Source organism: Alligator mississippiensis, chromosome 5 (genome assembly GCF_030867095.1).
Source record: "Alligator mississippiensis isolate rAllMis1 chromosome 5, rAllMis1, whole genome shotgun sequence".
Classification (NCBI taxonomy): Eukaryota; Metazoa; Chordata; order Crocodylia; family Alligatoridae; genus Alligator; species Alligator mississippiensis.
The window spans coordinates 87084212-87104359 of NC_081828.1; positions in this window are offsets into that span (position 1 = coordinate 87084212).

The window sequence follows — 20148 nt, forward strand, 5'->3', positions numbered from 1 at the left end:
CTCTCCTCAGAAAGTATGTGCCCCAGTGCCCTCACCATTTTCATTTTCCTCTGCTAGACTCTCTCCAGTTTGCCCACATCCTTTCTGTAGTGGGGAACCCAAAACTAGACAGTACTCCAGTTGTATCCTCAGCAGTGCTGAGGGGAAGAATCACTTTCCTTGATCTGCTGGCAACACTCCTACTAATGCAGCCCAGTATGCCATTAGCCTTCTTGACAACAATGGTACACTTGCTGGCTCATATTCACCTTATTGTCCATAGTTCAGTACCAACTTGTATACCTCACAGAGGAGCTAATGTTAGGGCAAAAGAGATCAATATTTGTGAAATGCTTTGAGAACTTTGGATGGAAGTGCAAGGCACTGTTGATTTTAGTAATGATTTCAATGTTTGCTTTTTCTCTAGAAGTTAGTTTAAAGGGGGTAGGGAGGTTGAGGGTAAGAATTCCTGCTCCTGTAGAAAGAAAGAGAGTGCATCTTTACCGAAGCAAAATTCAGTCCAATCTGCAATAAGGCATGGTTAAAAGGAAAACTGATCATAACTAACCAGTGCAACTGAGCCAGGTACATTTAAATATCCCTCTGTAGTAAATGTGCTCAAAATGTAAATAACTTCTTTTCCAGTATGTCATTTACACTTTAATAGAATCATAGAATCACTGTCCAGTCTTCTCTTGAAGACCTCTAGTTTAGGTGATTGCACCACCTGTAGGGGAAGCTTCTTGCATAGTCTGGACACCCTAGTTGTGAAAAAGTTTTTCCTAATGTTCAGTCTGAAACTATCTTCCGGGAGTTTGTGGCCGTTGTGTCTAGTTTTCCCACAGGGCGCCCTGGTGAACAGTTGTTCAGTAAGTTCTTGATGTATGCCTCTGATATAATGGTAAGCTGTAATCGGGTCCCCTCTCAGCCTTCTTTTCTTTAGTCTGAAGAGACTGAGATTCCTCAGCCTCTCCTCATATGGCTTGCCATGCAAGTAAGTCTTCGTTCATATGGGTGGCTCTTCTCTGGACCCTCTCAAGCTTTAGCACGTCCTTGTTGAAGTCAGGCACCCAGAACTGGACACAATACTCCAGCTGTGGCCACACCAATGTTGAGTAAAGTGGGAGAATCACTTCTTTGGTTTTACTGGAGATGCATTGATTGATGCATGCCAGAGTTTTATTGACCCTAGAGGTTACTGCTGGCTCATATTCATGCTGGGGTCTATTGTTACCCCAGACTTCTTTCATTTCTAGTGCTGGTCAGGTTAGCGATCCCCAGCCTGTAGGTGTGCTGGGGGTTCTTCCCTCCCAGATGCAGCACTTTGCATTTATCTATGTTGAACTTCGTCTGGGTGTATCCGTGCAACCCCATATCTTGGTGTCGTCCGCAAACTTGGCCAATGGGCTTTTCAGCCCCTCATCAAGGTCATTGATGAAGATGTTGAACAGCACTGGCCAAGTACCGACCCCTGGGGTATGCTGCTGCCCACATTTTGCCAGGAAGACACCTATCCATTTATTTCGATGCTCTGCATCCTGCCCCGCAACCAGTTTTGCATCCACTTGACAGCCCCACAGTTGAGCCCGATATCTTCCAGTTTTCTGATCAGTACCTCGTGGGATACCAGGTCAAAGGCTTTCTGGAAGTTGAGGTATATGATGTCAATTGCTTTTTTCTCATCCAGGTGACGAGTCACCTGATCATGGAAAGAAATTAGGTTGGTCAGACAAGATCTGCCTGCGACAAAGCCATGCTGACTGTCATACAGTATCGTGTCTTCTGCAAGTTTGTCTTTGATGAATGTTTTTATGATTTTTCCTGAAACAGAAGTTAAGCTAATTGGCCTGTAGTTTCCTGGGTGTCCTTATGCTTCCCCTTCTTGAAGATGGGCACAACATTGGCCTTCTTCCAGTCCTCTAGGATTTCTCCAGAGGCCCATGATTTTTGAAAGACCTTTGCCAGGGATTCTGAGATTACTTTGGCCAACGCTTGCAGCACTCTTGGGTGGAGTTCATCTGGTCCTGGTGATTTATATAAATCTAATTTCTTTAATTGATCATACACCAGTTCTACGGCAATGGTGGGAACAGTGTCAATCCCACCCTGTTCATTCTGTGCTCTACCTGGTGTGTTGTTCTCCTTGGTCTGGTTAAAGTACCCTAATTCCATTTTGGATGCATTAATGACAGCAGGCACAGATAGTAAATTGCACTGAATTGAACCATGGGCTGGTTTTGTGTGCAAAGCCTTCTCAAGGATAATCAGTTGCCTACATTTCTATCAGGAACCAATACTAAACAAAGCAACTTTGTTCTGTATGATTCACAACTTTTACTCTCTATTAACCATGAGCATTGATATCAAGTGTAAATATCTGAAATTCTTCCGAATATATGCATGAGTCTGCAAATTACAATTGTGTTTTCCTTCAGTTTATCAGATTTTCTAAGTATTTTAATGTCTTTAGTTGGAACCCCATAACAATAACACACACTTTTGCATTTCTCATAATTGTTTCTAGGCAATAACAGTACAAAATATTATTTTAAAACATGCTTTTTCTTTCTTATTATTTTCTTCTTTATGTTGCCTTTTCCAGTCTGTTCCTTGGCATTATTTTAAAGAAACTATTGTATCTACTGGAATAATTATTTATAGCATACCTTCTGGAAACATACAGAATTGTTTCCCTACTTAGTTCCTTTTCACCACCCCAACACACACACACACACACACACACACATTTTATACCTTATTATTGTTTCTGTGCTAAATAGGTAATATTTAATTTAAGGTGGTCAGAAAACATTGTGTCTGGAAAAAATATATTAAAAGAGTGACTCTCTTTTCCTAGATAAACCAAAGTAGGTCTCAAATCTGGGGCCTAATGACAGTGAAGAGTCTCTTGTAACATATACATTACTTCAATATTTTTCTGCAATATGGTTTATTTTTTCTGTGTAGTGCATGATAACTTTTTGTGGGTCTTTTGTTACGTGCAAGTCCTATTCAAAAACAGGAATAGAGTTAGACTATGAAGCTTCTCTAGAGCACAGTTGTGGGACAGTAGATGTGTAGCTAGGTTGTACTGTAGTACACATCTTGTTCATAAAGCAATAAAGTGACTTTATTCATCAGCACCTTTGTGAGTAAGCTCATACATACCAACTTTCATTTCAAGAGGTCTCAAAGTCAGCTGTAGGAGAAAATCAAAGATGTATCCTTATGGACCCAAGAACCACAGCTTAGCTGCTTTCACATTCAGTAGTCTCCAAGGACTGTCATAGCAGATGTCTGATTTTTTTCATTTCCGATACTATGAACTTTTGTTATAGATCCATGACACTTAACAGTGCCTATGGCAGTTGTAGATCTTTCACTGCATGCTCGTACATTAAGTTTTATGTATTATGAGAGGCGAAATGGTGTCATTAAGTGTCAGCACTCTTCTCTTCTGGTGTATCAGATGCACATGGTTCTGGAAAACAAAGGAAAGCCAGCTTTTCAAAGATGAGATGGAATGTGAGCTGTGTTAACAAAACCTCAGCTGACCATCCAAAAAGCCCTTCTCTTCAGTTTGGCTAGGGCTTTAGCAGTGTTTTATAGCCCATGTTGTGATCCATCGCTCTCATGTAAATTACACATTGGGTACTGATGACATCTGCAAATTGAGAAAATAAATTGTCAGGTAGGAATGCTTATTTGGCAAGACAGGCATGCAATCTCATCAAGCAGATTACAAGAACTGCTCCTATGCTCATGAGATCTGCCCCCCTGGTTTATAGAACCGTCATCCATGTTGCAGATGTGCAATCTTTTAAAAATGAGGAAGAAGGGGTGTGGGGGATGGGGGAGGGGAGAGGGAGAGACATAAAATGGCTCAGTAGCTTCTGGAAGCAAACAGATTTTTATAAATCTCATAAACTTCTCAGTTCCCAGCATACAGTCTTACAGAAAGGGTTATTCTATTCCTGGTTACAGACATCTGTTCACATCTCCTGCTGGGAATTCTGGGATTTAGACAGCCATCTGCTTCTTACTGTAGCAGTTCAACAACAAAGGGAATTTTCTCCACTAACAAATAAAGCCTTTGCCTAAAAAAAACAAGGTATTTCTATGAGCATATGCTATTTTTTTCCCTTTTAATTTTAGTCAATATATTTTTGAGTCTATTTAGATCATATCAATTTAACAAAACAAATTACATGAAAAGCATTTTGTTGAACCATACTTGTGCACTGAGCTTTTTTATTGGAACTTAAGCAAAACCATCAGTCAGGTAGTGCTGGTAAACACTTCTAAGTGAGTACGTTGCAGAATTTTGATAACTTTTAAAGAAGGAAAAACTTCAGTTGGTAGGACTACAGCTGTATTTGTTCATGTAAAATATAAATAAAACAATATTGCTATCAGGTGTATGTGCCTTTTAGTGATCTGAGTACCTGTTGTGGGTTTTTTCTTATATAAATAAACTACTATAATGTCAGGCACAAGTCAGCAGTATAACTGGTCATAATGCCCATGTTTTCAACACTGTAGGCCTTTTGTCTCTTGCTTCTTTTGAGTCTGTGCAATATATATTTTCTGTTGATGTATAACCGCTCCTTTTGTCATCTTTATTTTCCTCATACGATTTGGTTCTTGTAGCATCTGTGAATTTGAATTTGGATCAAGCAGCCTTAGAATTCTCATGATACTTTTTTCCTATTGTAGCTAAACATATAGGTTCCATAATAGTGGGTGAGGACCCTGAGGACATTCTCCCCCAGATTTGTCAGTCTACATTGTAGCTTCTCCCCACTTGTGTTTTCTATAGTCTGTAAAGGAAGAAATTTTATCAGGCCCTTGGGAGTACATTTTCATTTCATAGACATTAGGGCTGGAAGGGACCTTGGAAGATCATCAAGTCCAGCCACCTGCCCCAGGGGCAGGAAGTCAGCTGGGGTCACAGGATCCCAGCAGGATAAACATCAAATTTTCTCTTGAAGGTGTTCAAAGTAGGTGCTTGAACCACCTCCAATGGCAGGCTATTCCAGACCTTGGGGACTTGGACAGTAAAGAAATTCTTCCTTATGTCCAGCCTGAAATGGTCTTGCAGGAGTTTATAACCATTAGACCTTGTTGTCCCTTGGGGCGCTCTGGTGAACAAACATTCCCCCAGATCCTGGTGGATAACCCTTATAAACATATAGGTGGCCATCAGATCGCCCCTGAGCCTGCATTTTTCCAGGCTGAAGAGTCCCATAGCTCTCAGCCTGTTGTTGTAAGGGTCTGTTTTCCTGACCTCTGATCATGCTCGTGGCTCTTCTCTGGACTCTCTCAAGCTTCTCCACATCCTTTTTGAATTGTGGAGCCCAAAACTGGATGCAGTACTCCAGCTGAGGCCTCACCAAAGCCGAGTACACCGGGAGAATGATGTCCTGGGATTTGCTTGAGAAGCATCTATGGATGCAAGTCAGCGTTTTACTTGCTTTACTAGCTGCAGCATCACATTGAAGGCTCACGTTCATCTTGTGGTCAATCATGACCCCCAAGTCTCTTTCATCTGTAGTGCTAGACAGCGTAGCCCTGCCGAGCCTATAAGGATGCTGCAGGTTTTTCTTCCAGGGTGCAGAACCTTGCAGTTTTCAGAGTTCTTAAGCAAAGAGATTTCCTATTTGATTGCTTTATCTATTGATGTAACTAATCATGATAGTCAAGTGGATCAGTAACTGAAAGACACCAACATACAGGCACTTAGCTAATTTTATACAATTCACTTCTGTTATTTTTGCCTTTCTCATTCTGGTCAGTCGGAATGTCTGGTTTGGTCTCTGAGAAGAGACCCAATTGCCATGCTCCTTTTTTAGTCTTGTTTGCTTCTAACTTTGAAATGACAGCAACTTTTGTGACCTTTGGGTGGCCTGCATCTGTTCCCCTTTTCTGTCAGCTATTATCTTTATCCTGATTAGGAACTGCTGCCTATAGTGATTTTAATTTTTGCATGACTTTGACCTTATTCGTGGTAGACAGCTTTGAGCAAGCAGTCAGCTCAGATTCCTTATAGGCATACCCTGCCCTACTGGAGGCAATTGCCCATTTGTTTGCCCGGTGGGTTTGAACCATTTGGTGCTCCTTGGAGGAGGCTCAGGATCATTTGTCTAAATAAGGGTGTGGGTCCCATGGTGAAAATATATACTTACATAACATCTGAAGTTTCTTTAATTAGCTCAGTTAAGTGTTTCCCTTCTGGGTACTAACTTCCCATCTAGATATATAAATGCTTTGGCTCCTTTGAGGAGTTTTAGTTGGCTGCCCCTAGAGCTGCGGAGTGAAGCACTGGGCTCTGTACAGCTCTGCAGGAAGCCCTGCAGGCAGCCTGGCAGCAACCCAGGAAAGCAGGCTCTGCCCAAGAAAAACATTGAACCTGATCTTCCCCCCTGTCCCCCCTTGAAAACTGCCTGCCTGCCTGAGCTTTCCAGGGGTCCGGTGCTTCCCCCAACGCTGCAGTGCTCCCCAGAACTGCCTGAGCCGGGTGCCTGTGGGTGGGTGTCACCTGGGGCAGCGAGAGAAGCATCAGCCTCCCCTGCAGCCCAGGGACTGCTCTGCCTGCCGGCAGCTCGCCCTCCCCTCCCTGCCAGAGGAGGCAAGTCAGCAGGGTGTGTGCATGACATGGGGGTTTAATCAGCCCTAAATTGAATCAGTGTTTTTTAAAACCCACCGCTTCAATTTAGGGCCCCTGTTTTGTCTACATATGCCCCAGGATGTGGGTCCAGCTGTGGCTGTTTCTGCCCTTTCACCTCCCAAGTGCTTTATGGCACTGAGCAGCCTGGCTATGCCAGTGTCCTGCCCATGCCATTGCCTCTCACTCCTCATCCACAGCTTCCCAGCCCTGCAGGTGCCCCTCATTCCTCACCTACAGCCTCCTGCCCCCCCACCAGAGGGGACCCCCAGCTGCCAGAGCTACAAGGCCAAGGACCCAGGTCCACAGTCCCATGCCCTCCCCCCAGTGTGCACCCAAGCCCCAGCTGCCACCTGTGGGAAGCAGCGGCTGCTGTGGCCAGATTGGAGCATGGAGCCAAGCTCCCCCACCCCCATGGGCAGCACAGCCAGAGTGGAACCCATAGGGGAGGGTCAGATGTGGGCTGACCACTGTGGGCTCAGGGCTCCCTGGCCTGCTGCCTTTCCCCTGGGGGCCTCCACAGCCCAGCGGGTGGGACCTGGTGCAGCAAGGAAGAGTGAGGCATGGAGGCTTGATGCCGCTGCTGGGAGCCCCACGCCATTATGGTGAGGCACTCCCTGCTCACCCAGCAGCAGCAGGAACACAACTCCACATCACAACACTTGCTGCTTCTGGGTGGGCAGGGGGTGCTTTGCCGTGGCAGTGCAGGGCTCCTGGTAGTGGCACAAAGCCTCCCTATTCTGCTGTGCCCTCTCACACTGGGTCTTACCTGCTGGGACTCAAGAGGGCCCCAGGGGTGGGGCAGCAGGGCAGGGTGCCCCAAACTTACAGTGGACAGCCTGCATCCACCCTGCTCCATACACAAATCTGGGGGGTACATGTCCCCCATGGCCCCCCCCCCAAGAGTGTATGCAATGGTGGCCAGTCCCCCTGCCACCCCTTTGGACAAGCTGCCTGCAGCTCCATCCCAGTTCCCACCATGACCCTGTGGCCATATATTTCCACTCCAAGCCCAGGCCCCAAGACGCAGGCCCCACACCACCTCAGCTGGGCAGTGCCCCCAGTCCTGCCCAACTCCCTCCCTCCCTCTCTCCGTCCCTCACTATGGGGGCCTCAATCCCTCCCCCACCCCAAATTTGCCTGCAGGGAGCACGTATGCGTGTGCATATGTACATGGCATCCCCTGCCTGATCCCCCTTATCCTGCTCCTTCCAGCCCATTGTAGGCTGGTACTCTGCCAGCCTGCAAAGGGAAACCCAACAGTTCCCGTGTTTTTTCTTTTTTAAAAGAGAAAGTCTGCAGTTTTCTCCTTAAGAGAATTTTAATTTTTCTCCTTAAAATGAGAAAATCTGCATTTCATTGCATTTTTCTGCAGCAAACAAAAAACTAGAATCCTTGCATGTAATGCATGTAAGAAAAAATATAGTTCTGTTTAATACTGTTACTATTTGCTGTTGGCGTGGAAACTCAATAAAAAGCTGTGTTTAGATTTTAAAGAGATTTATGACTAATTTCAACAGTGTCTGTCCCCCTGATTACTCGGCAGAGGGATAAAAACATTGGAGAAAATCATTGAGAGACTTCCATAGAGAATGAATTACAAAGTTTGGGAATTTTCACCTAGGTTTCTTACCACCAGGTACTCCTGTACATTCTTCCCTTTGCTGGTATCATTAATATTTGTTAGTGCTCCACAGGTATATCTGTACCTTTCAAAAATATGTGAGTGTACAACCATATCTTTCAAAAGTAAGCAGTCATTTTTGGTTGTTTAATTTTTTTGTGTGTGAAGCTAGAGAGTCCTTGAAAGAGGCCTGACTTCCTGAGGATTGTGTGTTTTAGCATATTCTGATAATCAGAGCCCTCCAAAATGTCTGAGTTTGAGTCCCTCAGTTTAAAATCCAGATATTAAAAACCTCTACTTACTTCTGAAAATTTTGGCCACTGTTATTTGTAATGCATACTTTTTCATGTGGAAAAGTGGTTCCCTCAGGTACTTGATTTTATTAAGTCTCCTTCTGACTGACTAGGATTGGAGATGGTTCCCTCCAGCGTCAGTCAACACTTTTCAAAAGTGTATGCCGGAGAGTTTTTGTGGGAAACCATTTTCCTCACTGCCCAGCCTGGATATGACATCCTCCCCTGGATAAAACAATAGCTTACAGAATCCCAGAATCCAAGTTATTATTTCCTAATAAATCCTGAAAGATTTAAAATATGTTTGTGTGCTGTTTGCTTGTGTGTGTATGTGGGTGCATACAGACATTCAGGGAGGTTAGATCACATTAACAATAGTCATCTGATCTAAGTTTGCCCAACTGCAGACTATTGGTAGTTAGGTAGATCTAAGTGTAAAATGTATAGAAGTTCAGGACAGTTACAGCCTTGTTGCATGTTCATTTTGGGAAGCTCCCCTAGATTGTTTGCACATTAACACCTTAAAGTGGCTCAAAGCACCCATTATGCAGCTCAAAGTTATACTATTTCAGGGCAGGATTATTTTTTGGTCTGCATAACCCAGCATCTATTCTATTAAGATGTGGCCACTCCCCACAGATATGATGCTCAAGTTGAAGGTGTGAATGCAAGCTAGCACTAAGTTGATCAACATTTGTGCTGTTCACAGTACAATGTGCAATAAGGCCCTTAGATTGGTTTTAAAATGGCCGACTACCTCAGAAGTAGGATTAATTTAGATCAGGTTGGCTGGCTAAGTTAACCATACTTCTGAGATAGTCGGCCATTTTTAGACCAATCTAAAAGTGCCTGTAGATGTGCCCGGAGGCTGTTCTGATGCACTGTAGTTACAATGTGTTGGAGCACTTGACTACTTGAGTCTGTTGGAACATGATTAATTACTGTGCTCCAGTCAGCCTCTGTGTCTTGTGTATCAGTCTCTGTGCTTCAGAATGGTGGTGGGGACACTTTAATTAAAGCGCATTCAATGAGCTTTAGTTAAAATGCCCCTGCCACCTTTTGAAGTGTGGATACACTAATACACAAGACACTGCAGGTGCTTTAATTAGAGCAGCTCAAGAGCTGCTCTAATTAAAGTGCCAGACCCCTCAACCCCTGGCGCATGGTAGGAAGGCTCCATTCTCTCACCCACCTGCCTCTTATTTCCAGTGCAGCAAAAGACCACTTGTGGCTCTGAGCTGCAACCATCAGGAGACTGGGGTGGGTGAATGGAGCAGGGGCTGAGCCAGCAAGCTGGAGAGAGCTGCGCAGCAGGGGGTCCGTTCCTCACCCCCACCAGACTGCTGATGGCTGCAGCATGGCTTTTTGCTGTGCTAAGAACTAGGTATGGGTGAGAAAGTGGGGAGTGGAGTCCCCTGCCATGCTTACCTCACCCAGTACCCCAGGACCTGAGCCACCAAGATAGGAAGGGGTGCATATAGGAGGGGGGGCTCCATTGCCCCCCTCCACCTCCCCCAGCTTCTTGATGGTTGCAGCTTGAAGCTATGTGTGGCTTTTTGCTGCGCTGAGAACTAGGGGCAGTGGGGTAATGGAGTCCACCTGCTGTGTGCCGCCCCTAGCTTGCTGGCTTGGGTCTGGGCCAGGTTAACGTGACAGGGGAGCTCCATTCCACCACCTGCCCTCCCCTTGTTCGCAGTGCAGTGAAAAGCCATGCTCGGGTCCAAGCTGCAGCTGTCAGGAGGCTGAAGTGGGTTGGGGGAACAAAGCTCCCTTGCTGCATGGACCCAGACTTTCCCCCTCCCACCTCCACAAGATCCAAGACACCAAGGGAGGCAGGGGCATGTGGCAGTGGGGCTCCATCCCCTGCTCCTGCCTGGCCATGCAGGGAGGAGACAGAGACTTTTCTGTCCCCTCTCTGTGATAGCCCAGGGGCCAAGCTGAGCTACTGCTTGCCCACAGCAGATGATCATAGCCAAGGCAAGCGTGCTGCCCTGCAAGGGCTCCCTGGGATGGGGTGGGGATGTGAACTACCTTGGCTTGTGATGGGATGTAGTGTAGAAGTTCGATAAAGCACTCTAACCTAAAGTGCTTTACTCTGATATCATATCCATCCAGGGTTAAATTAGACTGGGATCCATCATTTTTAAAGCACTCTATGTGAACATCTGTTCAGTTCCATCTAAAGAGTGCTTTCTGCACTCTTAATGTGCGATGAGTATAATGGCTGTACCTAGCCTAAGTTCAAGTTGCCATCAGCATCAGTTCTCTGATATAGCACCTGATCTCAGTGAGAGAATGCATATTTTTTAATAGCATCTCAGTTGCATTATCCTTAGATTCTTCCAGGTCCATTGGATTTGTCCTACCTGGTTCTTGTGGTCTTCGTTATTCTATAATTTGTCACTTTTGTGCAGCTCCTCTTGTTTGAAAACCATTTTCTCTACAGAACTCATTTTGTTTATTCCAAATGTACTCCTTTCAAGCAGAATATCTGTGATTCTTTGTGCGTAGTACCAGTTCTTTTTCAAGGTCTTCTTGTGTTTAGAGAATGATCTGGCCACAGTTAAAGAATAGTACAATAATAGCAAACCATCTTGATCACTTAATATTATAGATGTTAGATTTAGGAAATATTTGTGTCTCAGAAATGCAGAACATGGCCTATCAGTAAGACAGAATTCAAGTTGTGTGTTTTTTGTTTTTTTTTTGGTTTAACCAGTCAGCTGAAAAATCATTTAAAAATCTGAGTTTGGCTTGAGCAACTGATATAATTCTCAGCATTTTCTTGGCAAGAAAAATTGGAAAGAAATTCATTTTGGGTCTAACAAAATGTAATGAACATTATTCCCAGTGTTTATAATTAAAATAAAGAAATGGAAGGGTTTCACAAGCCCAGGAGAGGGGGACAGTGCAATATAAAGAAATTCACTATTAAGAAATCCTTTTCAGGTAGGGTTTGTTTTTTTTTTCAATTAACCATTTGGGAGGGGGGATGAAGTTGGTTCATGTTCTATTTAAGCAGAAGAGGTACTTAATCAAGTTTTCTTAAAATGTGTGTGATTTGTCTTAGCAAAGGGGACTATTGAGTGCATAGGCCATGCTGATTCTGTCTTATTTTTTTTCACTCTGTTCCAACAAATATATATATATTTCAAATATATATATATATATATAATATATATATATTTGAAATATATATATTATATATATATAACCCCAGGGAGCCACGCGACCAGGCTGCGCAAACAGGCATGCTTCTCTGCCGGCGCATGAGTTAGCGCGGAGTTCGTGCGGGAGGGTGTGTGGGAGGGCGCCGGACCCTGCCTGCGCACCCTCCAGGGTAGACAGTCCCAGCCGTAGCCAGCCTACCAGAGGCATGACACGGATGGGCATGCGCCGCACCCCAAGGGTCCCCTTGGGCTCTGCGGCCCCCCCCCGGCACCTCAGAGACGGCCACCCAGACGGAGCCCCTGGTTCCGGGCTCCACGCAGATGGAGCCCCTGGCTCTCGGCTGCGGGGGCTGCCTGTCCCTTTTTCAGGCTCTGGGGCCTGGGAGCATGGTGACCTCCCCTTGCGGGGTCTGCTCCATTTTGGGGTCTCTGGCGCGCCAGCTGGAGGAGCTCCAGGCCACAGTCCAGACACTGCGTGCCATCAGGGACTGCGAGCAGGAGATAGACTCCTACTGCCAGGCCCTTCTCCCCCGGGAGGCAGAGGGTAGATCACAGTCTCCCTCCATGCCAAAGGAGGACTCTGGGACCTCCTGCTGTGTCCAGCCAGGGGCATGGACCAAGGTGGTCAAGGGCCCTAAAGCCCGCCGCACCAAGGCCCCTCCCCCACCAGAACTGAGCAACAGGTACGCACCTCTTGCTGCCCCAGCAGAGTCTGCTGAGTTGCTGGCCCCCACAGGCAACATGGGCCCAACTGCAGCTCCCGCCCCTGCTCTCCCCAAGACAAAACGTAAGGTGTTTGTTGTGGGAGACTCCCTCCTGAGGGGGACGGAGGGGCCAATATGCCACCCCGACCCCTTAGCCCAGCAAGTCTGCTGCTTCCCAGGGGCCCGCATCCAGGACATTGCGGAGAGGATCCCCAACCTCCTCAAACCCACAGACCACTATCCCATGCTCCTTATTCATGTGGGCACCAATGACACGGCTTGGAGCACTCCCAGCCAGGTCATGAGGCACTACAGGGATTTGGGAGCGGGGCTTAAGGGTCTGGGGGCACAGGTGGTGTTCTCGTCGATCCTCCCAGTCTCAGGCTATGGGCTGAGAAGGGACAGGAGGATCTATGTGGTCAACCAAAGACTGCGGCGCTGGTGTTGTCAGGAAGGCTTTGGCTTTCGTGACCAGAGCCCGCTCTTTGGCGAGAGAGGCACCGAGCTGCTGGGAAGAGATGGTCTCCACCTCTCTCCCCTAGGGAGGAGGCTCTTCTCAGCCATTGTGGCTGACCTGCTCCACCGGGCTTTAAACTAAGCCCGTTGGGGGACGGGGGGACTACCGCCACTGCTGGCTCGCTGAGCAATCCTTGCAAAGCCAGCGGATCACAGCACTCAAGGGAGCCCACCCCAGCCCCAGCCCTGGTAAAATCTGTGGGCAAGGAAGGAGCCCCCCAGGGGGCACTTGCCTGCCTGTACACTAATGCCAGGAGCTTGGGGAATAAGCAGGAGGAGCTCATCCTCCTGCTCAGTGCAAACAATTACAATGTCATAGGGATAACAGAGACCTGGTGGGACTCCACCCATGACTGGAGCATGGGGATAGATGGCTATACCCTGTACAGGATGGATCGTGTAGAGAAAAGGGGCGGGGGTGTAGCTCTCTATGTTAAGGGAAGCTACACGTCCCTGCAAGCCGATATTGGCGACCAGGGTGGACAGCTGGAGACCCTCTGGGTTAAAATCTGTGGGGAACACGGCACAGGGGACACAATGGTGAGAGTCTATTACAGACCTCCCACCCAAAGTCCTGAGCTTGACCAGGAGTTTGCCCAGGAACTGGCTGAGGCAGCTTGCTCCAGGACCATGGTTGTCATGGGTGACTTCAATTACCCAGACATCTCATGGGAGGATCGCTCAGAAAAATCTGAGCAGTCGCAGAGCTTCCTCTCGTGCGTGGATGACCTCTACCTGACTCAAGAAGTCTATGGGCCAACGAGAGGCAAAGCGCTGCTCGACCTGGTACTGGCTACTGGGGATGACCTAGTCGGCGACCTAGTGATCGATGGGAAGCTGGGTGACAGTGACCACGAGCTGATCACCTTCACCATCCGCTGAAAAGCTGGCAAGTCAGTCAGCAACACGGAAGTCCTTGACTTCAGGAAAGCCGACTTTGACAAGCTCAGGAGGCTTGTCAGTGAGGCCCTAAGGGACTGTGACCACAGGGAGAGGGGAGTTCAAGAAGAGTGGTTGCTCCTCAAGGGAGCGATCCTCAATGCACAAACTAAGTCTATTCCATCTCGGAGGAAAGGCAGCAAGAGGGCACAGCAGCCCCCCTGGCTCTCCAGGGACCTAGCAGACCTCCTGAGGCTAAAAAGAAAGGCCTACAAAGGATGGAGGATGGGAGTCACCTCCAAGGAGGATTATTCTGCACTGGTCTGGTCCTGCAGGGAGCATACCAGGAAAGCCAGGGCTGCAACTAAACTCCAGCTAGCTTTGAGCATCAAGGACAATAAAAAGTCCTTTTTCAGATATGCGGGGAGCCGGAGGAAAAGCAGGGGCAATGTTGGACCCCTGCTGAACCAGATGGGGCAACTGACAACTGACACCCAGGAAAAAGCCAACCTATTAAATAGATACTTTGCGTCAGTCTTTCATCAGCCCCATGGGACGCCCATGCCTGCTACAGGGCCAGGAAGTCCGGGTGAGGGTGATCCCCTGCCCTCCATTAATGCTGACTTCGTGAAGGAACATCTTGAGAAGCTGGATACCTTCAAGTCAGCCGGCCCTGACAATCTTCACCCCAGGGTACTCAAGGAGCTGGCGAGCATCATAGCCCAGCCTCTAGCACGGATCTTTGAAAACTCTTGGCGCTCTGGTGTAGTGCCCGAAGACTGGAAGAAGGCCAATGTGGTGCCTATCTTCAAGAAAGGGAGGAAAGTGGATCCAGCTAACTATAGGCCCATCAGCCTGACTTTCATCCCAGGGAAGATCTTAGAAAAGTTTATTAAGGAGGCCATCCTTAATGGACTGGCCGACGCCAACATCTTAAGGGATAGCCAGCACGGGTTTGTTGCGGGTAGGTCTTGCTTGACCAATCTCATTTCCTTCTATGACCAGGTGACCTATCACCTGGACAAGGGAGATGAGATTGACGTCATATATCTTGACTTCAAAAAAGCCTTCGATCTGGTGTCCCATGATCGTCTCTTGGAGAAACTGGCCAATTGTCGCCTTGGGTCCTCCACGATCCACTGGCTGGAAAATTGGCTCCGGGGTCAGACCCAGAGGGTAGTAATTGATGGAAGTCACTCATCGTGGTGTCCTGTGACCAGTGGGGTCCCCCAGGGCTCTGTCCTTGGACCCATACTGTTCAACATCTTCATTAATGATGTGGACACTGGAGTCAGAAGCAGACTGGCCAAGTTTGCAGATGACACCAAACTTTGGGGCAAAGCATCCACACCAGAAGACAGGCGGATGATCCAGGCTGACCTGGACAGGCTCAGCAAGTGGGCGGATGAGAATCTGATGGTGTTCAACGCCGATAAATGCAAGGTTCTCCACCTTGGGGAAAAAAAACCCGCAGCATCCTTATAGGCTCGGCAGTGCTATGTTGGTTAGCACTATGGAAGAAAGAGACTTGGGGGTCATCATTGACCCCAAGATGAACATGAGCCTGCAATGCGATGCTGCGGCTAGTAAAGTGACCAAAATGCTGGCTTGCATCCATAGATGCTTGTCAAGCAAATCCCGGGACATCATTCTCCCCCTGTACTCGGCCTTAGTGAGGCTGCAGCTGTAGTACTGTGTCCAGTTTTGGGCTCCACAATTCAAAAAGCATGTGGAGAAGCTTGAGAGAGTCCAGAGAAGAGCCACGCACATGATCAGAGGTCAGGGAAGCAGACCCTACGATGACAGGCTGAGAGCCCTGGGGCTCTTTAGCCTGGAAAAGTGCAGGCTCAGGGGTGATCTGATGGCCACCTACAAGTTTATCAGGGGTGACCACCAGAATCTGGGGGAACGTTTGTTCACCAGAGCGCCCCAAGGGATGACGAGGTCGAATGGTCACAAACTACTACAAGATCATTTCAGGCTGGACATAAGGAAGAATTTCTTTACTGTCCGAGCCCCCAAGGTCTGGAACAGCCTGCCACCGGAGGTTGTTCAAACGCCTTCATTGAACACCTTCAAGATGAAACTCGATGCTTATCTTGCTGGGATCCTATGACCCCAGCTGACTTCCTGCCCTTTGGGCGGGGGGCTGGACTCGATGATCTTCCGAGGTCCCTTCCAGCCCTAATGTCTATGAAATCTATGAAATATTTGTAAAGCTAAAAGTAACAGAATAGTTTTGAATGCCAATAAATGATATTTTTGGCAAATAAGCCATTTCTTTCATATACTTTCTACCAAAACTATTTTTTAATTATTAATAAGCACTATTCATGTATACAGTTTGAATTAATCTCTTCAAACTGTAACAAAAAGGGATCTCCTGGATACCTGTATTAAATAACCTAGCAGAAGCAAATTTTTAGCTGTTTTTTCAACAGGCAGAAAGCAGTTTCACTGAAGTGTCGGTAGCCTGTTCAGTACAGTACTGAAAATGTTGTTACTGAAGTTATAAACCAGTAGTGATGCATAGGGGGTCCACGGGAGTGAGAGATTGGCCATGGGAAACTGTCCATCCCTCCCCTCACTTTCGCTGACTGGTTGCGGGGGGGGGGCATGTTCCCCCCCCCCCTGACTAAGATGGCACCAGTGTTATAAACTGATACAAATTTCAGCAGTTATGGGGAAGAAAGTATTTAATAGGCGGTACTGTCAGATGCTGTGGTTTGGGGCCAATATTTAAGCTTTGTAAATTAAAAAAATAAACTATAATAGAAATATATGTTTTTCTTTTCTTTTCAGCTAAGGAATGGCCTTAGCACAGCCACACATGTATGACAGAGCCAGGAATAAAAGTTCAAACATTTCCTGGCTGACTTGGGACTGACTTGGGGCACAGAAATGATCACATCTGTGTGTCAGTTCCTCTGTAAAATGAGATAATACTTTTCACTGTCTGTCTTGCTCATATTTTTTTTTTAATTTTAATTTTTAGCTTTTTAAATTTGGAACTGTTTTACTCTGTATTTGTATATAACATTAGACAAAGAAGCATTGATCTTGGTCTGTGGGTACTAAAGTAATACAAATAATTATTAAAAAAAAAATTAATGAAAACGTCCTATAGCAAACTACTACTTTGTAGTGCCTAGTATAGTAGGGAAGCATCTGAGACATTTCTCACTGAAGTAAAAGGCATTGTGCTAGAAGGTCCTAGACATTTATAAGATGAATATAAAAATCTCATTGCTTGTAAAGCAGCAGCAGAAAGCAAACCTGGCAGCAGACAGCATTCCAATTTCAGTTGCCCAATATAGTATAAATAAAATAAATTAGTGTAACTCAAATGTCCCCAAAATGAGTGTTCCCTCTCACCAATAGAAGGGGAAAGCCAGCAGGGCACACGTGCTGGGGTGGAAACTGCAGTCACTCGCAGTTCCCTCCCACCTATCATGTCTTAATAGATGAGAGACAGAAAGTGATGTCTTAACCAGGTACAAATTTAATATAGCTTTATATGAAAAGGTAGTGAACTCAAGTGAGTATTTACCGGTTATAAATACATATAACTATATACACAGTTATGATACGAACAGGTAAGTACAACAATAAATGACACTCTAAAATACAAGGCATACAGTTAACAGTTAATAAACACTTTAAAAATGTACAACATGTATCAAATAATCAATAAACACCCCAAAATATGAGATGCAAGTGTTCTCTAGGGGTTTCCCTCTTGTAGGGGATCTCTTCCTCCTTCATCTTTACTGAGGCTACCTTAACTGAGTGTCACTCCCTGGTGGGAGACCTGCTGCCCAACTGACCCACGTGTCCGACGGAGCCGGGTGGGGCAGTGTTCATAAACTGCCTGGCCTGGCTCATGTTTCTCCAAGGGAGGGCTCAGTCCAGGCCTCAGGGGAGCAGCGTGACTTGCTTCTGCATCCCAGTGGCTTTATCCTTCTTGGGGGGGAGTTTCAGGCCTGGGCTGCCTTGTGCATACCCAGGGCCATGCTGCTCTGAATGCAGCTCCCCACGCTCATTCCTGGGGCCCTTGCAGACCCACTTCAGGGAATGGGTCCCAGACCACCGAGCCTTTCCTTCACCGGGACCTTATGCCCCACAATGACTCACCTTGCGGTAGCGCTGGCTCCCATGCCCAGCCTCATGCTGTGGTTGGAAACCTGAGCCGCCCCGCTGTAGCTCCCAGGATCCCAGTCGCTCGTGGACCCTCCGTGTAGCTATGACTGCACTGCAGACTGGCCATGTGCCAGGGTGGGAGACCCGAGCCACCTTGCTGTGGCTCCCAGGGTCCTGGTCCCTCATGGATCCTTTGTGCAGCAATGCCCACACTGCCCACAGCTTCTGTGCAGCAGTGGAATCTTTTGGGCTCTTCTGGGATGTCGGATATGCCTGCTGGGCAGCTCTCCCAGCTCTTCCTGGCCCCGGGACCTCTTCCTTCTTCTTTGTCCCTTGCCGACGCCACTGCGTGCTTGGCATGCAGCTGCTTATATCCCCCTCTGGGGCTCTGGCCCCAGATTGAAAATGAACCAGTTACCGGGGACTGCAACTGTAGTTCCCAATTAAGTCCACTCCTGCCCCCTCTTTGGAGTAGAGGGGGAGCAAACTCTCCTCCTGGCTCCTTCCCTGCCTGTCTGTGTTTGCTGGGTTTTGCCCCACCAATTGCATTTGTGGTCTGCTAAGTCCAGAGAGCTGGGCAAAGCCCGGCAATCCCTCCACATTATATTAAAGAAAAATCTAAAAAAACTGTCACTTTTAACTATTTAGAGCAATTGTTTAATAGCTGTAAATGCTATTTTTAATTCAACAGTGGCCCTTTAAGATTATAGGAAGGAAAACTAAGTCTTCACAATGTCATGCCTTTCCTGCCTTTACTAAAAGCAATGGCAAAACTCCCATTGACTTGGTAGGAACAGAATTGGACTCTTTCTTATCAAGACTAATGTGGTCCATTAGTTTGAACTGTGATTGATCCGATTAACATATGCAGTACTTCATGAATATTTATGCCAGTATGCAGGCTGCATACTTAGCTCTGTTGGCTTTCAAAGGAAATTATGTTAAAATTGGAGATTGCTCCGTGATTTACAGGCATCAATCTGGCATATTTTAAAAACAATATATTTAGTCTCATTGGGCACTTACACACATGCCAGACATCTGCTGCAATACATGCTAATTAGCACGCATGAGAGCAGGCTCTATCAATTGAGTCTGCTGGAGCGTGCTAATTAGCATACTCCAGCAGCCTCCTCATCGTGTATTCAGCATCCCTTTGTTTTAAAATGGCAGTGGGGGCACTTTGACTAAAGTTCATTGAATGCCGCAGTTGGAGCCACTCTAATTACAGCACCTCCTCCACTCCAGAGCACATGTAAAGATGTCCATTGGGTGTCTGTACATGTGCTCTGGGGTATTTGGGGGTTATTAGAGGAGTTCTCAGGAGCGTTTTGTGTATTCAGTGTCCTGTGCTTCAAAATGGCAGTGGGGGCACTTTAGCTCATTTGATGAGCTATATTTAAAGCACTCCTGCTGCCATTTGTAATGCTAGGACACTGAATACACATGCTGGTGAGGCTGCTGGAGCTTTCTAATTAGAATGCTCTAGCAGACTCAATTAATTGAGCATTATTATTGGAGCCCATCAGAACAGGCATCCCGCACATGTACAGGCACTCACTGAGTTCCAGAATACCCTAGTTTACTTTTGAATCTTGCTCATCCTGGTTTCAGTTGTCTATGTTGTATTAAAGTGCATGCACTGAAGGCTCCTTAGCCAAGTTGCACTTTACTATAATTCAAATACATGCTGTGTTTCAGCAAGCCCCTTAGGGAGAGTTGGAAGTTGAAATGGATCTTGGCATTTCTAGGCCCTGGGAAATTTTACTGTTGTTGGAATATTCTCTTAATCTGCAGGGTTTTTTAATCAATATTTTTTTGCATTTTAGCAAATTACAGCATCCAGATTGCATTTCAGATTCTTGGAAATATCTGAGACGCAGTTCTTGCAGCTGACAGTAAGGGGTTCAATGAGACTTTAAGCTGTGTTCAATGTTCTGGTACTGAATGTATTCAGAAAGTCCGGTCATCAACTCTGAGTTAGAGTGGAAACTCTCTGGAACAGGGGCCTAGTATAGATGGTTATATAGCATTTGGCATATATGCCCTGAGAAGGCCCTTGGATACTTCCTAGGGTGACCACCCTTCCCCAATTGGGAAGGACAGTCTTGAAATGTGAACACTAAGTCCCAGTCCTGGGCTGAATGACTCCAAGACACCATTTGTCCTGGATTCCCTG